This window comes from Carcharodon carcharias, chromosome 21, assembly GCF_017639515.1.
Source record: "Carcharodon carcharias isolate sCarCar2 chromosome 21, sCarCar2.pri, whole genome shotgun sequence".
NCBI classification, from domain to species: Eukaryota; Metazoa; Chordata; class Chondrichthyes; order Lamniformes; family Lamnidae; genus Carcharodon; species Carcharodon carcharias.
The window spans coordinates 40987633-41008128 of NC_054487.1; the positions used below are offsets into that span (position 1 = coordinate 40987633).

The window sequence follows — 20496 nt, forward strand, 5'->3', positions numbered from 1 at the left end:
GTTAAACTGTGGCCCAGATGGATACAAAAGATCCCATGGCTCTATTTCAAAGAGCAGAGGAGTTATTGTGAGTGCCCTGGCCAATATTAAACCCACAAAAAACAATTATCCGGTCCTTATCATAATTGTTTGCTGAGTCTTCTACATTGCAGCAGTGAATACACTTCAAAGTATTCATTGACTATAAAGTGTTTTGAAATGTCTGGTGCTCATGAAAGGTGCTATATAAATGCACGTTTTTTTTCTTTCAACTTCATCCCTTCCACACCCAGTGGCTAAAAAACAGAAGTGAGATCAGAGGCTTGAGGAGGAGATCTTTCAAATAAGCGAATAGGAGCTGCACACACACAACATACATGTGGAAGTGGGATTCTTCCAAGCCATAGAAGGGACATGTGACTTGAGAATCCATGAATGTCCTTCAGAATGTATTGCATTCTTCTTGCAACACTCTCCACCTTGCAACATTCTCTACCTTAGATGCCCAATGCTGCAGAGAGGGTCACAGAGTAAGAATTGCATGAGATAATGCAAAATAAACAATGTTCTTCAAATAGTGTACTTTATCCACTTCTACTCATAGGGCCATGAACACATCTTAGCAGCCGTGTTACTGGCTCAGAATGCAGCATCCAAAATGTACTTCAGTTTCAATTAAGAGTAGCATCTGTTTGGTATTTTGACTGCCCAGCTCTGGTGTCACTTCACACGATTGCACAGACTACACTGAGACTGGAGTCATCTGTTGTCAGGACTCTACTGATATAGTTCTTAAGTCAGCACAAAGAGATGCATGACAGCAACTCTATGTCAATCCACCCTCCCTCATATCCTGTTTTGTTTGTGTTGGCTTGGCAAATATTGGGAACTCAGTGAAAAAGAAAGAAATAACTTGCATTCATACCGCACCATTCACAACCTCAGGCCATCCCATTGCAGTGTACAGCTAATGAAGTATATTTGAAGTGTGGTCACCGCTGTAATGTAAATGAAAGCAGCCAATTTTCACACAGCCATATCCCACTGTAGCAACATGTTACTGGCTGGCTGATCAGCTTTTGGGTATTAGTTAAGGGATAGATATTGGGCAAGGCACCAGGGAGAATTCCCCTGCTCTTCTTCAATACAGTGCTGCAGCGTCTTTTACATTCACCTCAATTTAACATCTCATATGAAAGACAGCACCTCTGGGTATCAGAATGGATTTTGTACTCAAATCTCTGGAGAATTCACAACCTTCTGACACTGAGGCGAGTGCTAATAGCAGAACCATGGCAACTCTGCTTCCTTACAATTAACAATAAATTTAGAGTACGGTTGTGATATGGATATACATCAATGGGAACTGTGAAGAAAAACAATCTTCACTGTATCAGTGTGCCGTTTCTAAGCTTCATGTGCTTATTTCTTTACAATGTTCCTTGGAATGATTGGTCAATTAGGGTCAAATATGAAAGTCCTTGTTATATAATGGATTTATAAACTGATTCAAAATTCAATTTGCAATCATTTGGCGACTCTCATTAATTAAATTTTCCTTGGCTCAATCTGAATCATGTTTCGGAGATGAAAGGCCAGTGTTCTAATAAACCCATCTACCCAATCCTTCCATTGACAGGTTGCAGATTCAATTAATTAAACATTGATTATAAGATATGGTGTTTACAAGAACAAGATTACATGGGCATTGCAATGGCTGTAAGATGTCAGCACCACTATTGTTATGGATTTTGGCCTCAGTAATGAATTAGTTATGAAGATTTTATCTTAGCCAGACTGACGGGTGAGATTTTACAGTTTGTTGGGGTGGGAGGAGAAACTGACATTCTGTTAATCTTATTCACACCAAATACTTCTCCTGCAATAATCTGGCTGCTAAAGTGATGAAATGTCATAGATCTCAAACATTAACTGTTTCTCTCTCCACAGATGCTGCCAGTCCTGTGGAGTCCTGACATTTTCTGGTTTTTTCCCTGATTTCTACAGTATCTGCAGTATTTTGCTTTTTTGTGGCCACTAATCTGTTCTGCTTCTCTAAGTTAATGATCAATTAGCAGCATGTTTACTTTAATTAATAAATAGTTCAAATCAAAGAGGCTACGGTAGAATTTTCTTTAAGATTCTCCCAATCTCCTAGTATAACTTCCTTGGAAGACCAGTGGAATCCCCAGAGGCACAAATTAAGCAGCCGTTATCAGTGCAGACCGAAAGATCTCTGATGATATCGAGTATGAGAATGGAAGAACAAGCTTTAAAAACATTGCTTGGGTACAGACAAGTGTTATTTTAAGGAGAGAAGAAATCTTTCCACTGGAATGACGAAAACCTCAATCTCCGTGCCAACTCCATTACCCTCCCAGCCTTTGGGTCAGGTCAAACTAGACCTTTCACAGCCAGGCATCCCAATCGAGCCTGAGCTGAGCTTTCAACCTCACATCTTCTCAGTCGTAAAGGCCACCTACTTCCACCATATCATTCATCTCTGCACCAGCTTCACCCCATCTGCTGCTGAGATCCTTATCCACACTTTAGTCGCTTCTAGATTTGCTTACGCCAATGCACACCTTGCTGCTGCATTCCCCCCCCCCACCCCCACCCCACCCTCTTTAATCTACAGCTGATCTAAAACTCTGCTGTGTATACCCTAACGATCCACTTGCTCATCACCCTTATACTGACTCTCAGGTTCCCAATGCCACCGTTTTAAAATTCTCATCTTTTTGTTAAACCTCTCCATGTCCTTACAACTCGCTGCTTTTATAATTATCTCTCATTGTATAACTTTTCTGTTTCCATGACTCCGGACTTCTGTGCATCCCTCCCCACTTTGCTTCACCATTGGAGGCCACGTTTTCAACTGGTAAGGCCCTGTGCACAGCTCGCATCCTCTGCATTTCCTATGTCATGTTCAGAAAACATGAAGGAATATATATATATGCCTATATCCTCCTCGCTACTGTATAAAATTATTAGTTTTTATATGGACAAATGCTTTACACTGGCTGAAGCCTGACTAGCTACAGCTCACATGAAAGGAATTTCTATCCTTCAGAAAACAGCAAGGATCTCGTTATCCCTAAAGAGGCGCTAATGCTCTAATGTGACTGCAGAAATCAAATTCCAAGGAAATGCACAAAGCCCCTTTACATTTCTAAGTCAGAGCTCTGACCAACAGAAGATATGTCTGCGAGGACAAAGGGATGCAACATTAACCATCTCAAGAATCCAGACCAGGAATGTACATCCTTTGTCCAAACCAAGGGGAAGAAATGGGAGTTATGTCGCATGAGTCACCCGATCCACCTCCCTCAATCTGCTAGAACCTGTAATATTGCTTTATGGAGCTGAATCCAGGCAGTCTGACATCTTCCATCTACAAAGCAGCAGCAGAAACAAAGCTCTGTCTGGGTTTAAATTGCCTGGCCCTCAACTACATTGTTTTCTACTGGAACGTCTGAACTTTGGTACCAGTGCCTACTGCAAGACTAATTGATCTCTACATGTTTCTCTCATCGTAGAAGTCAATGCCCCTGGAAAAGTGGATCACCCCGCATCAGTTTCAGCTGGCTAAACCCTCTGAAGGAATACACCATTGGGCTTTTGACCCTGTGATCTTTACCCTGTACTCCTTTCTTTCCTTTATCCCTCTTCTATTGTGTGAATGTACCGGGGGCTACATTGCAAACCCCATTTCCGTGTTTTGAGTGTGTGTAAAATAAACAAACCCTCTGATTTTACCCCATCTTGAGTTTACTGTGGAGTTATTAATAGAGGATTGGGTAACCCCAAAAACTGAAAGGTTGGGGAAAATACATTCATAAAGGGGGAAAGCAAAAAATCAAAAACACCGTTCTGTTTACGGACGGGTGATGAGAGGAGAAATCAGGGCTGTTTTAAATTAAGCCCCCCTCCTATCCATGATGCTTACTTGAAGAGCCTCCATAAAACTCATCCTTTTGAACAAGTCTTTGGTCACCCCTCCTAATATATTTTCTGGCTCGGAATCCATTTTCTTTCTTCTGCTCAATTCTGTGGGATATTTTATGCTAAAGGCACTCAATAAATGCTAGTTGCTATTCTCCTCATCATTTTATGAGGCTTTCTGCACCTGTGTACTATCCACATGGTAGCAAAGAGGATGGACTGCCAAACCTACTCCCGAACCTCCACTGATATCGCACTGCAGCAGACAGCAAGAGCACATGGTGCCAGTCCTGTGATAAAACTCTCCCCCAATGTCCTCCCAGTTACCCCCTATCTAGACAAGACTGCCACAACAGGCCTTGCTCTGAAAATAATTTAGAAATTGAACACAGGATGTGGTACAGTCAGCATCAGCATCAATCGCAGGTTGTGTTTGGGTACAGATGACAGGCTGAAAAGATACTTGAACTCCCTTGACTGTAGCAGGAGACAACCATCTCAGGCAGTAAATGTACGTTTAGATTGTCTGACCTCCAATACATCAAAAGACAATTCAGATGCTTTTGATCAATGCCTTTGACTTCCTGTGCGCTGATACAATAACACTGTAGGAGTATCACATGCAGAGAAGAAATGAAAAACACTCGTCTGCCAGCAGTGAAGGTCAAACTCCTTGAATCAGATCGTACAGATCCAAGTACAATAATTAAAAAGTGTTCAGGAACCAGTGTCTAGTTTTCAGAGTCCTGCAATTTACATGTCCCATTAATCATATCAGAACATTTTTGAAGGGGAAAAAAATGTGCAACAGGAAGCTTATTTTCTCTCACGGTGGCAAAGCTCCTGAGCAGTCTGAGTTCCCAGAAAATGCCATCTCCCAGAAATCAGACTCTGGAACCAGAGCGGTAGCCAGGATCAGGGGGCATCTCAAGGTAAAACGGAAGTTTTGCCTCACATCCCAAAGGTGGAAAGTCTAGGTTATTATTTTGTACAGAGTGGTTTTCGAAGAGAGTTGTTGTGTCAAGTGAGATAATTACAATTTTACTTCATTATTTGCTACAGATACTTTTCATGCTGATCTATCAATTGGCTTAACCTTCTTTGCTGGTCACATCTGGTGTTGTACAATTGAAGCTTTAATGAGGACCAGAAAGAGGGAGGTTGGATTCTTGCCCTGTGTTCAGCACTATGCTTTCAAGAAAAGCAAACAAAAGAACAGCAAAAATGATGACACTGTCATAATGTTACACATTTGTTCTAACCATAGGCACCTTTGCATTAGAAACGATGCAGTTTATGTCAAGTTTTTGGTTTTAATGCCACTCGTAAAGTCAACAACAACTCCTTTACTGTTCCCACATAAGAGACCTAAATTTAATTCCTGTTGGATCTCCATTTCAAATTAACAGTGCAGTGCTAGATTGCCTCGCTGCTAGCAGGTATTGGTTAGGAGTAGTACTGCAAGGTTGTGGGTGGGAAGAGGGGGGCAGTGCAGGGATGTCAGAGGTCTTGATATGATTGACCCCTCCTGGAGCATAGGAAAAGAGCTAGGTCATTCAGCACTTTGAACTGCTCCGCTATTCAATTGGATCATGGCTGATCTGTACCTCATCTGTATTTACTCACCTTACCCTTTGATAATAGTCTTATCCAAGAGGTCTATATCATTTCAAATTATCCATCAGCACTGTAATCATTTTGAGGAGAGAACTCCAGATTTCATTGTGTGAAAAAGTACTTCCTGACATCCCTCCTAAATGGGCCAGCTCTAAATTGAAGTTTATGTCCCTTCATTCTTGATTCTCCTATCAGAGGGGAGAGTCTCTGCACATCTACCCAATCAAATCTTTTTAACATTTTAAACATTGGGGCTCCTTAGCAAATATAAAGATTTAATCTGTATTTCCATGCTAACAAAAAATAGCCTGGGCTTTGCACGATGAAATCACTGAGGCTATTAACGCCCACCAAAATTAAGGAGTAAATTAGACAACAACGTTCAGGGTCTGCAGCACGCACAGTCCAAAGTGGAAATTAGGAAGTTGCCGTTTAAGCTGCCCTGCTCCTCAATGAGTTTTGCTATATCGGTACCTCGCTGAGAGACTTGACAATAAAATGCATGCTATGATGTGAAGTTGCTAGTTACCTGCTAAATACATTTTGGGGCGTTGAAACTCCTTGGGCGGAATTTTACGGCCCCTCCCACCAGTGGGGTTTTCCAGTCCCATTGAAGCCAATGGATTTTTGAATGGCTCACCTCATTTTCCGCCCCAACCCCGCCACGATAGGGTCGTAAAATTCCGCCCCTCTTGTGTGACTCAGTGAGGATTCTTCTATCTGACTGGTTGAGGTGAGACCCTGCTCTCTCTTTCTTTCTCTCTCACACACACACCACAGATCCCCTGTAGAGGGCACCACGTGGAAAATAAGCTCTAAATTGTGCTGTTCAAAAGCCCACAAAAATTGTGGGGGTGGCTGTGAGTGGAACAAATGGCGAGCTCCGCTCCTTCACTGCTGACCACAAATTCTGGGCCCACATACTCTTCAACAACTATTTTGCTTCTTCTCACGGTAATTTATCATTCACCGCTCATGCTCCATTTTCAATAGGACTGATTTTTGTGGAGTGAAAACAGCCACTTGTAGACTGAGTGCAGCTTGATTCAACAGTAGATTTCAGCACAGCAAGACACATTAAACTTATACAAGTTATTCCTTTTGAAGAATTTGATGAGTCAAATAGATAAAGATTTGCGAACCAAACTGTGACCAAATGTTATTACAATTAAATTTATTGTACTATTTTATAAAATAAAGCTGGAAAACCAATTTCTTACTCATTTCTTTGGCCAGTTTTTTTCATTGTAGACGCCCTCGAAGTGTGAAAAGATTTCACACTTTCTCTCAACTTAATGTACAAATCAAACTAAAGAAATGGAGCTCTTTACAATTAATATTAACACTTCATCATGTGAACAACCTCTTTAATATCTTCTCGATTATTGTACTACATTTATATAACTCTTTAATATAACTTATTTTACATCTTTAGTGCCTTCTTTTAAACAATACATCTACTCAGCTTGCTTGATTTAAACCTTTTTTATTATGTCTGCTGCAAGGCAGTTGGAACTCTAGCCATCTGCCTGCCAACACTATGGCTTAAGACATCTTGGGGAGATAAATTGAATTTGAAATGTGGCTCAAAGGCTCAATGCCTCAGACAAGGTTAACATCCAATAGTATCATCCTGTTGTGGGTCGGATTATTTCATTATATTGTTATTTTTCAGGTATTTACAAAGATGTATTGACAAAAGTGATATATTTTGGAAGCAAATCTGATCTGGCATTTCAACTGTTGCTTGCACAGCTTGTCCATTTTTATCTACTTGCAGTGTCAAGCTCCAATTTAATGGAATTTTGTATGTCTCGAGGACATAAAGATGATTTTCCAAAAGAGATGTTTACAGTACAATATTCTAACGATTAAAATCCCACTAGCTATAGCTCAGTGTTATCCTCAACTTCACAGATTATTGGACTCTGAACCATTATTGTCCTTGCAGATTGGACACCTCAATGCAATGATGTCCAGGCTTGTCACAGGGAGCTGTCACAGTATTTACATAGCATCAATTTGGCTGAAAAACTGGGCTCGTTGGCGCCTGTAGTTTTGCCATTACAAGTTTTGTTACCAAAATATTGGCCGTGGCTTGTGTACACACTACAGGTGCAGCCCATGCCAGACACCATCTTGGTGAAGGCATTAGCGCGGTATCAGAAGCATGTACCAAAAGCATTCAGAGTAGACAGGTCATGGCATCAGTCACTGTGTGATGCTGATTTGATGCCAGTACTGTCATTTTCAAACTCACCAGTTGACACCTTCTCTTAAAGACACACTTGAACAATGCCTTCAGCAGCAGGTAGGAAACCCTTGCCAACACTATTTAAAGGGATCATCTACCACTCTCAGGTTAGTTGCTGATCCATTGCCACTATCTTGGTTTGAGTTTGGACAAATGTTTGGTGGTTTGCAGGTTTGATTAAAGTTGATGAAGTTATCAGGGATTTTGCATGCAGTGAAGGCCTTGGTCTGTAGCTGCCATCTCCTACGGCCTACATCATGAGAGGGAGAGGGAGCAGAGGTAGCAGAGCACAGAAGAGGACAAGTTGTGATTGGGGACAGGAGGAGGATGAGCAGAAGACGAGATCTCAGTATTAGGCTTTATTTATTTCGGTCTACCAGGAGCAGTCTTTTTACCTCCAGATGGCCAGGAGCAGTATTTGCGACATCTGTGCTTTATGAAAAAGATGCTCAAAGAACTTTGCCATCGCCCGCAACCATACCAGAATCTCTGAGCAGAGCAAGAATTGCCTTGTCAGTAATTATGAAGGGGACTGTGTTCCTGAATTTCTTGACATTGGTGCCCTTCCACACTGGAACAGGCGATATCTGTAAAATTTCTCAGCTCATCACCCATTGCTGCAAATGGGAGGTGACAGATGCTCTTTATGTCAGGAGAAGGGAGTTTATTGTGTTCTATCAGAGAGAAGCAGGCAGAGTGTGCATGTGGCTTTACCAGCATAGCGGGCTTCCAGTACAGGGTGTCAACAAATGCACACACAGGGCTTTGCAAGCACCACATCTCAATGCTGAGATGTAGTGCAACCACAAATGTTACTACTTGCTGTAAGTGCAGGTGGTGTGCACACACAGCAGATCATGCTGCTGAATGCTCAAAATCCTGGTCGGATTCATGCTGCTTTTATTCCGCACCAACCGATTGATCCATCAGTATCTGAGTCATGATGTCAAGTCAGAGGATGGCCATTGGGTGACAAGGGCCATCCACTTCCACCTGACGCATGACTCCACTCGCAACTCAAACACACATGGCCAGTATGGTTACAATGAGAGTGATCCGCTATATTCTCTATAAGATGGCTGTGATGACGGCATAGCCTTTGACACTAGGGATACAGCAAGCAGTTCATGGGTAGGAGGAGGAGAGAAAAGAAGGGAAGAAGCAAGCAGAACACCCATTTGCTGGCTGACAATCAGTGATCACCTCACCCAACGATTGTTCCACTGAACACAATCTGAAATACAAAAGACAACTATGCACCCTTGTGATTCCTTTAGTGCCTACCTTGCCCTAGTGCTCCTGCACAGTGCTAGCCCAGTGGCTGCAGCATGGCTTGTAGAAGGCTGTTAAATTGTGGGAGAGACTATAGATGGCCTTGCAGGACACCTTCAAGCTGCTCTGGATCCAGATGCTCAGCATTAGACTGTACCATCTCAACAGTCTGGTCGGGCTGACTGAGAAGCAACAAAAGGACATCGACAGGGTAGCAGTGTTGGGCGCATGAAAGCTGTCGTCCTGAGATGACAGCAGGTTTGTGCCCCACAGAGCCATTGCCTCTCTCCTTAGGCAGTGCCTCAGCAATCCTGCTGCAGCAATGACTGCTGGACTGCTGTGACAACCTGAAAGCTCATTTGAGTATTTAATTTACTTTTGAAAACGTTTAGTACTCTTGATGTGAAACATTTGACATAAACCTTTATGTAATTATCACTATTCCTTTTACCATAGTACATTTAACACCACGGTTGTATTTTGATTATAAGTGAATAATATTAAAGATGCACAAAATTAATTGCATGCCACACATAAATCATGATCATAAATCCCCATAATCTGGAAGTTCAGTTTTGCAACTTTCTCACATAAACGCCCAATTATATCAACATGTCTGTCCTGAGGTAGGTTTCAATCAAACTAAATCTATGCATGCACTGAAGACTCTTAAATGTCGTATTACATTCAACAGTTTTATTGAGTGATGACAATGTTTCTGATTTATTAAGTTTCCTTTCAACTATGAATTAATTACTTCCGCCCTAAGAATCCTGGAGGTTTTATAATCGGTGCTTTCACCCCACTTTGTTTGTCAAGATGATAACCAGAGAATGGTTGTTGGATTTCAACCTAACTTGGCAAGTAAGCTTACATGCTTGGTTACACAGATATATCTTAATGGCAGGAACAGTCTGATAATCTTATCAAAATGTGAGAAAGACAAAAACTAGGGCCAAATAGGATAGTTACGAATAAATCCAATAGGAAACTCAGGAGAACCTTCTTCAAAATCCTGAATAAAACACTAGCTTAGCCTCATATGGAGTACTGCACCCAGTTCCAGGCACCACAATTTAGGGAGGATGTGAAGGCATTAGAGAGGGTGCCGTAAAGACTCACGAGAATGGTTCCAGGGAAGAGAGACTTCAGTTAAGTAAATAGATTGGAGAAGCTGGGACTGTTTTGGTTGAGAGGAGATTTGATAAGAGGTATTCGAAATCATGAGGGGATAGGATAGGCAGGAAGAAACTGTTCCCACTGATGGAAGGATCAAGAAGCAGAGGGAAAAATTTAAGGTAATATGCAAAAGAAGCAATGGTGACATGAGGAAAACAGTTTTTATGCAGAGAGTGGTTAAGATCTGGAATGCACTGCCTAAGAATATGTTGGAGGCAGTTTCAACCATGGCATTCAAAAGGGAATTGGATCATTATCTGAAAAGGAAAAAAAAATCAGGGCCAAAGGGAAAAGGCAGGGAGTGGCTCTAAGTAAGTTGCTCTTGCAGAGAGCCAGCGCGAACATGATAGGCCGAATAGCCTCTTTCTGTGACGTAACCATTCTATGAATCTGTGAAATTTTACACTGAGATTTATTGATCTGATCATTCCCATGATTTATCATTGTTCTAAGAATGTGATAGACCTTTTACAAAATACATTAAATTATAAGAGAGAGTTGTATTTACATAGCACTTTTCACAACTTCAGGCCATCCCAAAGTGCTTATAGCCAATGAAGTACTTCTGTAATTCAGGAAATGTGGCATTTATTATTGGGCACAGCAAGGCCCCACAAACAGCAATGAGATAATCTGTTTTAGTCATGTTGATTGGGGGATAATAACTGATAGAATCATGGGAAAGCTTCGTCCACTTGTTTGGAAAGTGCCATGGGATCTTTTCCATTCAGCTGACAGGACAAACAAGACCTCCGTTTAACCTTTGCATCTGAATGTCAGCAGCACCCACAGTGCAACAGAGCACTGGGTGTCAGCCTAGGTATTGGGCAGAATTTTCTGCCTGTTGGGCGGGCCAGTCGGGACCGGGCACGGGCAGGCACGGAGCCGTTTGCCGCCCGCAATCAGCTGTGCACCGCCATTTTACGTGGGCGGGCCAATTAAGGCCCGCCCAGCATGATGCACGGCCAGTAGTGCTCAGCGTTACCTGTGCGGGTGGAGGGAGGAGGGAGAGACGAGGCCTGCGCTCTTTCGCACAAAAGAGCGCAGAAATCTCCCTAAAGCACGGAGCTGCCTCAGGGAGATTAAGTTCATATGAAATGTTTTAAATAAAGAAAGATAAACATTATTTAGACATGTCCCCTCATGTGACAGTGTCACATGAGCTGGGACAAGTTTATGAAATGTGAAAAAATTATTAATTTAATAAAGCCTTCAGGAAACCTCATCCCACCCGTGGATGAGGTTTCCTGAAAAATGCAAGGCCGCTTGGGCTCTTCGCCTGCCAGCAAACTAAAGGTAGGATGGGCAGCATTGATAAATACATTACTTGGCTTTTTATTGGCCTTAACAGGCCTTTGACAGTTCAGCGGGTGCACAGCTGCCTCTAGCGCATGCCCGCTGAACAAAAGACCTGAATGACGCGCGGTGATGTCAGGATGCATGCCTGACGTCGCCGCGCATCATTTTACATGGCAGTGTGCCACGTCCCACTGACGTGAAAATTCTGGCCTTTGTGTTGAAGCCTTTGGAGCAGGACCAAAACCCACAACTTTCTGACTCAGAGGTGAGAGCGCTACCCACTGATCCAAGGCTCACACCTATGGAGAAAATAAGAAGCTCTTTACGTCGACTTCTAATTCTTCTCAGAAAGAACCAATCACCTCCCCTACTTGAACCCTCTTGCACCTAATTTATATCTTAGATATGCCTCAATGAACATCCAAGTGCTTTCTGAACAAAGCTTCCCTTTCAAAAGAAAGAGGTTTACATCTAGCTTCCAGACACTCACTTCAATGAACAAGGCAGCACTCCAGTCTGTGTATTGAAAAGTCACCTTGCTCTCTTTAAACAAGCTACCTACACATAAAAGTACAGCAACAGATCAAGTAGAATCTATGACCTGACCTGGTTGACTAACGTCTAACAAATGGAAAAGGAAGAGGTCAGGATTTTCTTCCTCAAGAATAAGGAGGAAAAGATTAGATGGAAGGCTCCGCACAGAGGCAATTCTTCAACCACAGTTGTTGTATAATGAAAAAAATTCACATAGAAACAGAATGAGAGGAAGAATCAAATAAAGAAAAGGAATTCAAGTTGACACAATGATGAACGGAAGCAAAAAGCCAGCCTTCGTGATTAAATTCCAACTGGGTAAAATGCATGAAGAAATTACCTTCCTTTTAAGGGTTCAGATAAAAGCTCCAAATGCACCTGGTTATGTGTTTCTTCAGTAGCCCAGAGAAAGTACTGAGGATGGCAAAAGGTGATTATACAGCGGGAGGTGATATTCAGCAACCTCTGCACAATGCAAAGCTATGATCCAAAATCAATCCAGCTCATAGAACTTTTTTGCAACAAAGTGTGTAATTTCAGCAAAAGCCACAGAAACAATGGGGTGTGTGATTTGCACCTGCCTGAATTAGACATACTCCAGTACTAAGCTCAAGCTTCTGGGAAGAGGCTGACATGAACAATTTGAGCCTACTGCTAGAAGACTGCACACTTTGTGCAGGGGGAGGGGTCCGTGGTAGGATGTCCTGCACAGATGGAGCAATTTAAAGGAATAGAGAAATAAGACCACTCAGGAAGTCTGAGTTACTGTGGCAACATGTACTTTTACACACATGTTGTATTCTGGAGCTATTGAATAATGATGGCAGAGGCTCCAACTTTCTATCACATGGCTGACCAGGTATCGCTCCCACTCTTTCTGTGTATTGGAAGGATTTGCAGGTTGATAATGGCCACATTATGAGCACACCTTCCCTGGCCATCAAGTCCTGGGATGGGGCTTGAACCCAGGGCTTTTAGCCCAGAGGTAGGGACACTACCTATTGTGCCTCAAGACCTCCCTACAGAGATAGAGAGAATTACAATTATGAGGCTTATGAAATTGATATAATAAAATTGTTGGGACTGCATCTTTAATTTAGGATAAAAGAAGGGATCAAATGATCTGTGCTGAAGCTTTCTTGACAACAAGCCTGGGTAGTGGGCCTGTTAAATATAAAAGGAAGGCCTAGATTATTTTATTGGGAAGGTGCGAGGTGTTCACATAGGAGACAATGGCAGTTTACAGACAGCTAGTCTCCAAAGTCCCAGGGAGGTATTGAGAATGTTGAGTCGTAAACAGTTATGCTTTAAAGTTACTTCCAAGATAAAAGAGAGTTGTGGTCTCAACATTAGTTAATCAGCATTTCTGCCTGGATACAAGGCCCATGTGATTCACATTGCCAAGGAGATGGGCTTTGAGGGGGGAAGGGTTTCTAAGATATCCCTGAGAACTCTTATACACAGTTAATCCACCAGGATCCATGAGAGAGAAAGCAGCTCGAGGGTGAAAGTCTCAATCGTTCACTGCACAGAAATGCCGGGGGTGAGGGGAAGAGGAACTTGTGCTCTGATTCAAAATACAGATTTGTGAGGATTAAAATGAGGCTGGAAGATTCGCCTAACTTGTGCGAAAGGAAGAATCTCGGGGTGGGGCGTGGGTGGTGAACCTCACAGCAAAAAACAATTCTGAGATTAAAAGTTCCCAGGTTGAGAAAGGAGAAGAACAGAAGTAAACCCTCGGGAGCTAATAATCATGTTGGACTGTTTACAGGAGAATTCAATGTCTACTTAAAGGGCAATGTAAAATATGTCTGTGAAGTGTGTTTTCAGTTGTGCTAAAAATAAAAAGACAAAAGCTCTGTTCTGTGGCTTAAAGCATAAGTTGTCTTCAAAGCTGGTGTTTAGTCAGAAGTGTTTTTAAACTTCTGCTACAGTAAAAGTCTTAAAACTCTTATCATGCCATTCTTTCAGCTATCAGTTGGAAGTTAGATTTATTTTTGAAATTATCAGTGTGTACAGGGATCATAACAAGAGGGAGCGAGAGAGAGAACGAAAAATGTGCTGGTGTGTTGCTGCAGTTCCCATTTATTACTAAACACAGTATTATTCAGATACAGCCCTGTTTGGAATTTGTTTGGAAGGAATTGAATTGATTAACTTCTCACACATCGTATGTAGGCAGGAATCTTCTGTGTGTGCACTGCCATTTTCACGAGCAGGATTAATCTGATTGGTTCCAAGCCTTCAGCAGGATAACATTTCAAACAATTGAAGAAATACTGCAAGCCTAGAGTGCAGACCAAAAAGTTAAAAAAATGTCGATTGACCATTGGATTTAATTCCGGAGTGAGGTATGTTGATTCCAGTACCCTCTCACCTCTACAATCAAACATTAGGCAAACTCTGAAAAATCCTAATTTAAAATGAAATTAGTGAAAATGTAGAAATGCATGGGTTAATCAAAGGCATCCTGCTTGGATTTGTTGAAGGAAAGGTGAGCATTCAGAAGTGACTGATTGAATAGATAAATGGACTGCAATATACCCAGTGTACATGAATTTTCATAATGTATCCTATATGGGGTTTCACAAGAGCCTTGTTAAAGAAGTTTAGGGTGTGTTATAAGTGGAAATCATGAAGTACTACCAGAAAGTAAGTTGATCGACATGATATGCTGGCTGCAAAATTCGTCTCTCCATGACACCTCTAGTTAATCGCGCCACAGATTCACTGCTGTATGTGTTACAGCTTTGTGACAACAACTGATCTACAACAATAAATATTAGTGGCTTGTAATTAATGAATCAATGCCCTGAGGAATCTTAAGCTGATATAAGTAAGAAATTATCTCTTGATAGATTGCAATGTTAATACTTAATTACAAAGCAATCAGAAATTGAATGTTTAAATTCAAACTCATTATGCTATGACTTGCACCATTTCTTATAACTTAACAGTAAATAATTTTTTTAACTGATCTTCAGTCTATGTATAGAATTGTGATCCCTTCCTTGCTGCATGAGGCTGAAATATGGACAACGTATAGGAGGCACCTCAAACACTGGAGTCATACCATCAAGGCTGCCTGTGGAAGATCTGACATATTGAGTGGGAGGACAGATGCACCAACATCAGTGTCTGTTCAAATGCAGCCACCACAAGCATCAAGGTTACGAGCATCCGCCATCAGCTTTTTGGGTTGGTCATTTAGTTTGAATGTCAGATATCAGACTTCCAATTAAGCAGTTTTTCTTCTCCCGGTTCAGTCATGGCAGATGCACCAGAGGAGGACAGGCGAATTGCTTCAAGGGTGTGCTGAAAGCCAACATGAAGAAATGCAACATTGACTTCAGCTCCTGGGAAACCATCGCCCTAGTCCTAATCAGATGACAGCAGAGTCTGTGGGAAAGATCCCAGCATTTTGAGACCCAACAACGACAAAATGAAGAGGAAAAGCAAGAACAGTGAAAAGAACACGTCATGACCCAAACTGATAATACATGGCCAGACATCCCACATGACAACAATTGCTCTACCTGTCATAAAGTCTGCAGAACCAAAATCAGCCTCAACAACCACTTTAAGATTCATGGAAGACAATCATCCTCACTAGCAAGGGATAGCCAATGATAATAGCCTGTCCTATGGTTTGATGCTAATTAACTGAGCAATGTAAGCAGAAATCCAAGGAACACAGCTAACACAGTAGCTATGCAGAAGCTGTTTGACATTTTGCAAAATACTGCTGTTAAGAAATGTCAATATAGGAAATAAAGGAATTTTACTTCAAGAATCCTCTGATGTTAATGTAACAGCTAAAAATCTAGTCTGAAAACATAAAACACAATGATATACTATAGTCATCTTACAAGTGATCCCAATGCAGTGATAATAATAAATAATATACTGTATGACTGCTGCTACATTCTTGGCATACACTCTCAGATGTTATTCTACAATCAATTCATTTTACACCTTCTTAATATTCTGGGTATATCATGGAACAGTGAAAGAGAGAAACATGCTTTCTATATTTTATCACATCTGTGGTAGGGCTAAGGACCCTTCAAGCTTTACATTTCTGGATCATATCTTTCTCATATCCAGTGTCAGGTAATTCAGTGTATTATGAGTTCAAGATGGTCTTTTGTTATCTGCATTCTGAAGACTTCCTTTAGCCAAGAGAGTGAAGAAAGACATTACGTAGCTATATGCTATGCGTTATTTGTTTGGACCGTCCATTCAGAAACTAACAAGATTGAGGCTACTTGGCTGGTTGATCAGTTTCATCTTGTTGACAGAAATAATGAATGTTGTAGTTGCCAATCTGCTGAGAAAACATCTGGTGGCTCTTCAAATGAATCTTCCCTCCATCTCAAAGAAAGGAGAAAAATCTGCTGTCTACAGTCCTTCTATGCAAATTGTAAAATTTGTCAACCACATAATTGTGTTGCTAATAGGAAAGAACTTATTTGATTGGAGGTGTCAGTCCAATTGGTTTCTCATATAGAAGACAGGATGCAATCTCAGAAGGTCCCTGTGGAGTCTCAGCTATCCAAATCAAGGGCTCCATCAGGTTTCCAAAAGGTTCCTGGAGGCAGATGCATTTCAGATACCTCATGATACCCTGCCCATCAGTAGGAGGGCACCTATGAGTTGTATCAGACCATGAACATGGTGGGAAGCATGATGGATGGACCCACTCAAACGCGGGAAAAGCTGCATGTCAGCCCCTCTGGTGGTGGGAAAACTTTCCATGATTAAGTCAGAGGCTGGAAGGGGTCCATATGGGAAACTCACCCACTCATAGTGGGCTGTCAAGTAAGCTCATTAATGAGCCAATTGACATTAATTATCCCGGAGTCTAACTTAATTTAGTGGTGGTTTAGGGATTAAATTGGAGTGGTGTGGCATTCCTTTGCCTCCTGAAGAATGCCCTATTAGGTTTGCCAGCAGCCTATCATGGCGGTCCCTTGTTGTCAGGCACTCACTGCCCAACCAAGAGTCCCAGCATCGGGAAGGGGTGTGCTGATGAAAGCCAATGCCACCCCCCCGCCTTTGCCATTGACTCCCTGCTCCCCTCCCACAACCCCCTCCCCACAAACCTTATCCTGGCCTCACTCACCTGAATCCAAGGATCCAACAATGATCCCTGATGAAGTCCCTTAAGCACTACCACTAGAAGCCACTGGACCTCTGCCCTAGAGGCCCTAAATCATGGAGAAGTCCTGATCTTGGCCAGGTAAGTGCATGAGAGGCACTTAATTGAGTCGGGCCTCCCCCAGAGAAGCAACTCAACTTTCCCACCAGTTCTCCAACTGGTGGGCGGGGCTTGCATTAGAAACATTAAATTCCATCCACAGCTACAGGCACTAAATGAACACATGGACATATGAAATAGGAGCAGCAATAGGCCATTATGCCTTTCGAGTTTGCTCCGCCATTCACTAAGATCATGGCTGATCTGAATGTGGCCTAAACACTAATACCCTGCCTTCAAACAATACCCTTTGGTTCCCTTGTTAGTCAAGAATCTATCTACCCCAACCTTAAAAATGCACAATGACCATGTCTGAACTACTCTCTGGGGAAGAGAATTGCACAGACTCACTGACAAAGACTCACTGACAACCCACTGAGAGAAAAAAATTCTCCTCATCTCCATCTTAAATGAGAGACCCATTATTTTTAATATTTCCTAGGACTGGTCTCTCCTGCAAGGGAAACATCCTTTCAGCATCCACTCTGTCAAGCCTCCCTAGGATCTTATGTATTTCAATAAGATCACCTCTCATTCTTCTAAACTCCCAATGGATACAGGCCTTAACCTGTCCAGCCTTTCCTCATAGGATAACCCCCTCATCTCAGGAATCTGCCAAGTGAACCTTCTCTGAACTGCTTCTAATGCAATTATGTCCTTTCTTAATTAAGTAAGCCAAAGCTGTACACAGACTCCAGGTTTAGTCTCTCCAATGCCCTGCACAGATATAGCAAAACATCCCTTTTATATTCCATTCCCCTGGCAATAAAAATGACAACATTCCATTTGCCTTCCTAATCATTTGCTGTAACTGCACACTAACATTTTGTGATTCATATACCAGGACACCCAGATCCCTCTGTACCTCAAGAGTTCTGCAATCTGCCTCCATTTAAATAAAACACTGCTCTTCTATTCCTGCTGTCAACGTGGATGAGTTCACATTTTCCCACATCATACTCCATCTGCTATTTTTTTTACCACTTACTCAACTTATCTATATTCCTTTGCAGACCCCTTATGTCCTCTTCACAATTTACTTTCCTACCTATCTCTGTGTCATCAGCAAATATAGCAACCATACATTTGGTCCCTTCATCCAAATAAATGACTATGGATATAGAAATGGGAAGCATCAGGGCAAAAAGAAAACATTGGAAAGGCACAGATTTATTAAAATGTCGTTAGCATTGAGGTTATAGGCAGGATTGTTTTGGGGTAAGGTGGGGAATTTCTTGGGCCACAGGTTGCTGAATATCTCCAAAATGGGAGGCATGGCAGTTGTAGATGAGGGCCAAATATCTGTATGCAAATGATAAACAATTTGAACAGCAGCAGCTGGTAGTGGCAGAGAAAGAGAAGGAGGAAGAACTTATTAACATTTTGCTTTGGCCAATGAGCCATGATGTGCATTTAAAACAAGGATGTTTTCTTAACTTCAAGCATCAATATGGTCATTGGGGACCATAGCATATCTGTGGGAGGAGTTTACTAGCCAGTGTGTGCAGTCTTGGAAGACTATATTGTAACATTGTAGTTCACTGTGCAGGAACAGATAGTGGGAGCAGAGAAAGTGGAGGGTTTTTTGGCCAAGGGTCTGGCTTGCCCTATCTCAGCTGCACATCATTGGGGTCTATTTAAAAGTCTATAAGCGTTTTTTCAACCTCATCCAAGAGCATGCCAGGCACTTTGTTTTGGTATTGACTGTGAAGGAATACACTGCCTGAAAGGGTACAACCATGCATAACAACTTAACAGAATTGCAGCCTAGTAGGGAACATAGACCAAGTCCAGGCCCACCTACATCGTATGGAGGTGCTGAGCCAAGAGTAGTTATAGAATAGAGTTCTTCTGTTCCATTCTCCAACAGGCTGCTTTACCTGGCTTGAAAATATTGGATGGGCTTTTACTGCTCATTTTGCTGCCTAGATGTTTTCTCCCATGTCGGTCACTGGACATTCTGTGGGAGTGCCCAGCAACAGGGATATTGCTGGAGAAGTCATAAAGGAACGTGCTGTGTCACAGGCTGAATCCATTTCAAGCCTATCTAAGGCAGCAGAGGTAATATGAGGTGAGCAAGAGTGGAAGCTTCCACAGCTGAAGGAGTAGAGTCAGTTGTAGGATCATCTCATGTCCCAGGAAAGCTCCCACTGACATCCAGCAACCTGCCATTGGGGCAGCAACTAGATGGATTGGTTTTAGAGCAGCATATACAAGGGCATCAAACTCTAGGGAGCTACACAATTGCTTGTAGGATTTTGCTTGTCTCTGCTGTGGGTGGGTGTCCAGCTACTCCACCTGCGGCATCTTTGAATGGCAAAATTGTCTAGCATGCAGTTGACTTCAATGGTATCGGGACTCTCAGCAAGGCTGTAATGTAAGACGGTCTTATTCAGGTATCTAACATATTGGTTCATGAATACCATAATGTGTTATTAAAATGAATGTGTAGACATTTTGCATCAACGTTCTGCTGCTGTTGGCAGCGATCTCAGAGGTGGTGTGAGCCAGCTGGAAGGGTGAAGTGTAGATCTGGAGAAACTGTTTCCAGCGGCAAAAGACTCAATGAACAGAGGAAATAGATTGAAGATGGCTGGCAAAAAAATCCAGAGGGCAAATGAGGGGAATTTCTATCACACAAGGAGATGCTACAGACTGGAATGCGCAGGCTGAAAGGATGGTGAAGCTGATTTATAATAACTTGCAGAAGAATTTGCAGAGCTATGGGGAAAGAGTAAAATAGTGAGATTGATTGGGAAAGCAATTTAAAGAGCTAGCACAGATGCAATGGGACAAGTGGCCTTTTGCTCCATATGATTCCATGAAGAGCAGAATCCAAGAATCCCAAGAGCTATCCATACACTCTTGTTTCCCAGGAGGTCCTTGGATTGTATATAGTGGTTGTGTGGTGACCTCTCTACATCCTGCATCCAAGAATCTTGTCTTTATAGTGAATTATTGCACAGCCCTTTCAGTCTGCTGCTGGTTGCCTGTGTGGAAAGTGATGAAGTTTTTTGTCTTGGAGAATAATACTTCAGTCATTTGCTTGACTCCAAACTTCAGATTAGCTGATTAGAGGTTCCATGTGGCAGTTTGGAACGAGCCACTTTCAGGCCACTGTGAACTTGACAGTCATTGATGATGCTGTCTTGTGTTG

The 20496-nt window shown here is 42.1% G+C and overlaps 1 protein-coding gene across 1 annotated transcript in view; it reads right to left on the reverse strand.

The window, feature by feature from the left end:
- Positions 1-20496, reverse strand: part of LOC121293402 (metabotropic glutamate receptor 8) — a 434543-nt gene that overhangs the window by 200809 nt on the left and 213238 nt on the right. The window lies entirely within an intron of this gene.